The sequence below is a fragment of the Cupressus sempervirens genome, chromosome 1 (genome assembly GCF_028749045.1).
Source record: "Cupressus sempervirens isolate cs-2001-9-10 chromosome 1, ASM2874904v1, whole genome shotgun sequence".
Lineage (NCBI taxonomy): Eukaryota > Viridiplantae > Streptophyta > Pinopsida > Cupressales > Cupressaceae > Cupressus > Cupressus sempervirens.
Genome location: NC_143118.1, coordinates 73,319,725 through 73,327,307, shown reverse-complemented (window position 1 = coordinate 73,327,307; position 7,583 = coordinate 73,319,725). Strand labels below are relative to the sequence as shown.

The 7,583-nt window shown below is 32.4% G+C and overlaps 1 pseudogene; it reads left to right on the top strand.

Moving 5' to 3' along the window:
* The first annotated feature begins 329 nt into the window (after positions 1–329).
* On the top strand, positions 330–1,367 carry LOC149576227 (F-box/kelch-repeat protein At1g80440-like; annotated as a pseudogene).
* The last annotated feature ends 6,216 nt before the right edge of the window (positions 1,368–7,583 follow it).

The following is a 7,583-nucleotide window of genomic DNA, read 5'->3' as shown; positions in this document are numbered from 1 at the left end:
TGATCTTTATTATATTTAATATAAAAACTGTCTAATAGAAAATTTAATTTAATTTTTCAAGGCAACTGATATTTCTAAAAATAGTGAGATCGATTAAAAATATTCAGAACATCAGACGTATTCTATATTTGGAACAATTTTTTAAAACGTGAGCAAATATAGAAAAAATCACGAGGTATCAAGGCACTTTTTGCTCGGTATATATATAACATGGCATATGCTGGGAAATCTATTTGTTTGAGACGTTACAGCTATGCTCTTTGTTTCGAATTCACGTGAGCACTGGTAAGATCAAGATTATTTGAGAATCGTTTCAGCAGTGTATACAAATGATGGAGTATTTTAGTGTAATTCCAGAAGAGTTGGTAAGGGAAATCTTAATGAGAGTGCCTTTTGCATCTCACCGAAGAGTGAAGGAAGTATGTAAGAGTTGGAAGAGACTGCTGGAAAACTCAGAGTTTTACGAAGACAGGAGGAGTCGTGGGAGGTCCCAAGAGTTGATATGTTTGATTGAGAATGTTCGCATAACTACATTTGACCCAGTTAACCAGTTGTGGGGAAGACTCCCTCCCGTCCCTGCCAAATTTAAACTCTACTCATTATCCAAGTGTGTTTGTGTGAAGCATAAACTGGTTTTACTAGGGTTAAGATATGAGTGTTGCAGAGTGGGTTTAAAGAGGAAGAGAATATCAAACATGACTGTTTTGGTCTTTGATTTTGTGTCTTTCCAGTGGAGCAAAGGTGCAGATCCACCCATCACAGAGATCATGTTTGACTTTGCGTGCTGCGCATCTCCTGAAGGAGATGAGATTTATATCGTAGGAGGAAGAGAATGTGATTGGAAGAGTACGAGCCAGGCTGCAGTTTACAACGTGGAGAGAGATGAGTGGAAGCTTCTTCCCAACATGCTTCAAAAGAAGTGGCTGTGTTCCTCGCTTTTTATAGAAGGCATGCTCTATGTTGTCAGCTTGTTTGATGAGGAGCTTCAGCGGTTCGATCAGGAAAGAGGAGTTTGGTCCACTTTGCCCAACATCTGGTTTGCCCAAGATTGTATGCATCCCATTGTGGCCGCATTTGGGCGTCTGTATTGCTTCCAGTGGGGATCTGTGGCAGAATTTGACTCTACACAGAATTAGTGGGCGGAGGTTGATGCTCTTCCTCGGCCTCTTGATAGCGTTGATGCAGCTGTGTTTGGGGAAGATGGGAATTTCTTGAGTGGGATTGAATCGGACACCAACGATAAAGTTTTCTACATGTATTACCCTCCATTGGAAACAGGGGTTAACACAGGGAGATGTGTTTCTGTTGAGATGCCTCAATACTTGTCCCGCAGCAAGATCTTATCTGTGGCCACTATGCCTATTTGATTGGTTTTCCTTTTCTTCTTCCTTCAAATTGATTGTTATACTGTGCTTTTTTCCTCAACTACTCTAAATTTGGCTTTGCTATTACCTGAAATTTAATGCACCAAGTTATACTCTTTAAAAGCGGGTGCTGAATCCTAGTATGTATATGTATTGCTTTAATATATTGATTTGTGGGACATAAAAGTATGATTGTCACAATCTCTGAATCAAATCATTTCAATATGTGTCAAATTTTTGTAATTTATGTCTATACTCTTTAATTTTCTTTTTCAGAAGAAGATAGAAACAGAGTTATATGGAGATTGATTTCGGTTTGCCTTTCTTTTTTGAAAGAAATTTCTCTGATAGAGTTGTGAAGTATCTTTCCTGCAAATTCTGCCATTCATTGTTCTTGATTTTATTTAAATTCTTGTTGAGATTTCATTTTTCTAGGTTTTATTTAAACAATTTTTAAGGATGCTTTGAAATTATAATTATTTGATTTTCATCCAATTTTGCAGTTCATATATGAGAAAACATTTTTGAAAAGAAAATATATTGTATATTTATCCCATGTCCTTATATGTCACTACTTAAGTGCAATTTTAGCTTAAATTTTAGTGGTTTGAGTATCTCCATGCAAACTTTTAATGTTGGGAAAAGATTAATTGGAATCTTACTATTGTTTAGGAATTGAAAATAAGCTCTAGCAAAAATAAAGGATCATTGTAGAATGGTTATAAATTTAAATTGTTTATAATATTGTGATTTCATCAAACTTAAATTATTGTGGGGATATGCAATATTGTTGAGCTAGGGTGAAGGGGAGTGAAGTGTCAAGAGTCACCAAACAATATTTAAATTAAATTATAAATCTTAACTATATTAGTATTTCAATGATTATAATAAATAAAATTTAAAAATTAAACTGATTTATATAAATATATTTTAGTAGATTTGAGCTCAAGAATATGAGGAACAACAACACAACTTGAAACCAATTATTAATATTTTTTGCTATTCTTGTATGTACCTTTTCATTTTTTTTTTTTCAAGAAGAAGATAGAAACAAAGTTATATGGAGATTGATTTTGATTCACCTTCCTTTTTTGAAAGAAATTATTTGATAGAATTTTGAAGTAATTGTTCTATAATTCATTCATTTTATTCTTTTATTAGTACAAGGCAAATACTGTTGTATTGAGTTGTATTCTATTAATTAATAATCAATATAGCTCAATCAATCAAATTGTTTTATTATTATTTAGATGACTCAAAAGTTCATGAGTATAATTCTTTATTTTTATAATTTTCTGGAATTTCATTATGAATGAATGCGTCTTATAAGACCTATATATATATAGAATATTTCATCAAAAATTTATTTTTAAAACTTTTATGATATTCTCTAACTATAGAAATAGTTTTATATTTAGTAGAAATTATTTGTAACCTTGAATTCTAATATATTTCATTAGTTAGTATTTGTCTTATTAAGCTAAGTACTATTATAAAATATTATTTTAAGTTTTTTGTTACTTTATTAATAAGAATAATTATAGTTATCATTATAAAAACTATAATTAAATTTTTTTAATCAATTAAAATATTTCAAATACTATTGTAAAATTATTGAATTAAAATTATATCTATATTAAAAACTAAATGCAAATTCTAAGCCACTATATGACACTTGTTTACATTGTTGTTGCAAAGATAATGTCTCCATTGGTGAAGGCAATGGAAAAACTGCTCAAACTATATTTGAACTATACAAATTTAGAAAATGATCACATATAAACCTCCGTAACTATATGATCCGACTTATAGATAAACAAAATTTAAAGAGGGAAAAACTGTATCGCCTTACCTCTACATTGACAGGAAAAATCTATTGATTTTCTCAAGAATATTATTCATAATTTTTTAATCTTTTTTTCTATTAAATATATGGAGATAAAAAAAAGAAAAGAAATAGAGTAGCCAATATGTCCAACGAGAATTAGCAAGGAGGCTTAACCTCCAACCGAAGCCATAATAGAAGTATTACAAAATATACACCTCAAAACATGGACAACGACATAAACCAACTAGTGAAGAACATCAATATAAACATTTACCCAGATAGTCCAACAGTTGCATGCTTTTGTACATGCAACAAGTGTGCCGATAGGAGATGAGATTTAAGAGAAAAATGTAGAATGAACATTAAATAATGTATATACAACTTTTTTTAAAGTGAATAAAAAAATAAAAAAGTTGAAGATTAAAACATGATATAAAATTTACAATGTTTAAAAAATCGAATATTTCTTAACAAATATGTTCTAGATTAAAAATTAAAAATTAAATGAATAAAAATCACAACATATGAACTAATGTGGAGATTCCAATTGATAAATAGAAAAAGAAAATTAATAATTAAAAGTGGAGATACCTAATAATTATAAAAACAAGAGTTAAAAGTGGAGTGAGATAAAAAAAACTGAATGGTAAATAATTAGTGGGAAGGATTTGCAAACTTTTAGCCAAATAGGCAACTTTTTCGATTAACTGTCAACTTTTCTGTCAAAAATTAAATTTCCAAGGACAAAGTTCCCACAAATAGTTTATCAGCTAAAATATTGAAAGAGTGTTTCCTTGGTATTTATTAGGTCAATATTTCAAAACTTTAAGTTAAATGGGAAAAAAAAATCAAAGGAACAACTGCTTACTCTCTCTCCCAAAACTATAACCTTCCAAAAAAGTTAAGATTGGAGAGTTGGAGTTAGTAGCCAGCCTTCTCACTCTCTCTCCTCAAACCTCTACTTGCTCTCTCTCCCCAAACCTCAACTATTCAAAAGTTTGAGTTGAGATTTGAATCCCACCCCAAGGTTGTGTCATAGTCCTTAATTAGACTTTTGAGCCCAAACTCCAACTTTTAAATAAAGTTAGAAGATATAATCTAAAAAAATGCTCTTTACGGAGGCTTTGGAAATCATGTATAGAGATATTGAAAGTAGAACTAACACTTTGAATAAGTTATGGATAGCTATCAAGGCACAGTATGAAGACAACTTTCAATCTCCGGTATGAATCGAGATGTACAGTTGGAAAAAGCTTCATAGAAACTCACGGGAGCCATTATATCAAAATACTCTTACAGATGTCAACACAACTTTTATGAAGATGCATTTGGGAGTTGTAAACCCTCTAAGAAATCCAAAGCAATAACCCGAAATCATCTAATTAGAGATGAATATCTATCTTTGAAACTATTGCTTTGGCAATGAACACATAAGAGGAGCTCCAGAAAACATGTACAAGGAATTTCATGTCAAATATTTGGCACAATTATTGTAGATAAATGTAGAGTATATAGAAGATGACAAAGCACCTACTATTTGACAAATAGTTGCATTGAAATATGATCTAGAGAGGACCATTGCTGATGATGTGATTTGTGCAAAGGAACTAAAGTAGGTAAGTATAATATATGCATACAAATTGAAACACACATGGGATGTGGAAGCATTTCTAAGGTTTGTGGACTATTCAAATACATTCACATTCCAATAAAGGGTTGAGTTATTGGGAACATGCACAGAAAACATAGAGTCATTTGCATATTGTAAGAGATTTGATTGCACACAGTCAAAAGGTCAATGTTAATGATGAAATAAGATGTATATGTTGGAATATTTAATGTTTTTCTGGTTGTCCCATGGGCCTTCTGCATACCCACCAACCAAGTTTGACGATTTGCAACTCCAATAGACATAACATTTAATATAGGTAGGTGAGTTCAAATTTTGAAAATGAAGGGGAAAATCTATGAGAAGGAAAATGAAAAAAGGAGGGAATGTTCTTTCATTCCATAAGACAAATCCTAGACATTTTGAAGAAAGGAGATGAGTTCAATAGAAGCAGAAAGAGTTCATTAGAGTGTAGCAGCAACACATGGGATTGACTTTCTATGTTTTGTGAAAGTAACATTTTGGCATGTATGAGAAGTGATTGCTCCATGCTTATTGTATGCAACCATACATTGTTGTAAGTTTTTTACGTATTTAGATATTTTGATCTTCTAGAGTTTGTAGTTCATTCTCTAGATTTATATTAATTTGATTTAGTTAATTGAAAGCAAGCAAGCATACTTGTCAATCTCAAATCTATTGTGTTTTGATCATATATCCATTGAGACATTTCGATCTACATGTTAGTAGTTTTTGGAAAAATAAAGGAGAAACCATTAACTTTGTTAACACATTTTATGGAATATTTTTGTTTCCCTTCACAACATTTAACTTGTGTTTGATCCAAATAACTTGACTCCCATCAACCAAGGAACTTGATCTCTACCTTTGTTAAGTTCTTAGTCTACCAAGATCCCTTTGATGTGTGAGCAACTCGGTCCCTATTGGTGCTGAGAAACTTGACATTGCTCTATCTCAACACTTACCTTACCAAGTAGCTTGGTTGCTTCGACAAGTTTTGTAAAATTTTAAATTTTTTTCTAGGTGTTGAAGTTTTTTGTGTAGGAGACATGGTTAGAGATGTAGGAAAGACTTGGCAGAAACCACCATCCTTTAATGGATGAAATAATGACACTTGGGTAAAGAAGATGAGAACCATTATGGTTGCAAATGACTTGTGTGAGTTTGCAGTAAATAGATTCAATGATGTAACTGACACAACATGATATATTGCCCTCACCAACCATCAAAATACTTAACTAAAGGAGTTAAGAAGAAGGGATGCAAAATCTTTAAGCTTGATTGAGGCAGCCATGACAGAAACATTTTTTCCTAAGATAGCAATAACTAATTATTTAAAGGAAGCATGGGATATCCTTAAGATGAATTTCAGAGACACTCATAAAGTCTATATAGTAAAGCTACATATGATTAGAAGGGAGTTTGAGAACCTTCAAATGAAGGATAATGAGTCTATTGTACAGTTTAGCTTAAGGATATCTGGTTTGATAAACCAGTTGAAATCAAATGGACAAGATCATGAGGAGCAGTGAATAGTTGAAAATATATTGATAATTCTACGTCCAAAATATGATAATCTTGTGACGATCATTGAAGATGCAAAGGACCTCACTACTTTGAAAATGGATGAGTTTATGGGCACACTTCAAACCCATGAACACTAGATTAATAGATCAACAACATCTTCCCAAGAGAAAGACTTCAAAGCTTAGTCCAATAAAGAAGTAGGGGAAGAGAAAGAAATGGCTTTGGTAGAGGCTCTAGAGGTAGAGGCCATGGAAACTCAAAACAAAGGAATGCTGTCCAGAGGAGAAATCTTGAGTAGAAAATCAAGAGGGAGCAAGAAAATCTCAAAATAACTCTAGAGGAGGTAAGAAGAACTACAACTCTTACAAGAGTAATGTAGAATTTTATTATTGCCATAAATTTGGTCATTATGCAAGTGAATGCTGGAAAAAACAAGGCAATCCTGGTCAAGAAAAAAATTAAATGTGGCTAAAGTGAATGTGGGTGAAGTAAACTAATGTGGTGCAAAGTAGGATAATCCCCAAAGGAGATGTACTTGCCCCCAACTAATAACCACACAATAGAAACACAATCTAATACTAAATGAAATTATTTTATTCATAAATATAACTATGTGCAATTTGTCAGGCTGTACTTCCTAGTTACAACCAAATACAAAGAAAGTAATAGTTCTATAAGATCCCTCAAGATCCCATCTAAACCCTAGCTAGTCTAGATCTACACTCTGGTAGAAACCTCAATGGAAGATCCAAATTGGTACTCACAAGTTGTCTAAGAAATCTCCTTGTACCCCAAGCCTTAGCTACTAGCCCTTCTCAAATTTTGCTCCTCTACCACCTCCTCTTCTCCAAGATGGATGAATAATGAATAAAGACTTTACAATACCCCTACTTATAGCTAGGTAAGACACAAGTTAGCGTAGTAAGTTAAAAATTAAATATCCCTTACATTAAATCCTTGAAGAGCAATGAGTCAGGCTCCAACAAAGATTAAATACCAGATACCTTTAAAGTCTTACAACACTTATTGAAAATATAGACAAAATTAATTAAGACCCAAATAGGTCCACTCAACTCCACAAAATCGCTTAATCATGTAGGATAGCCAACTAGCCCAAGATGCTCTTGCATCAACATCCCTAGGTGTGAAAAGAAAAGTGTGTCCCACAATTTGATGCCTAATGAAAAATCCACAACCATCTTCATCTTCACTAAAGGATTATACTCCAACATGA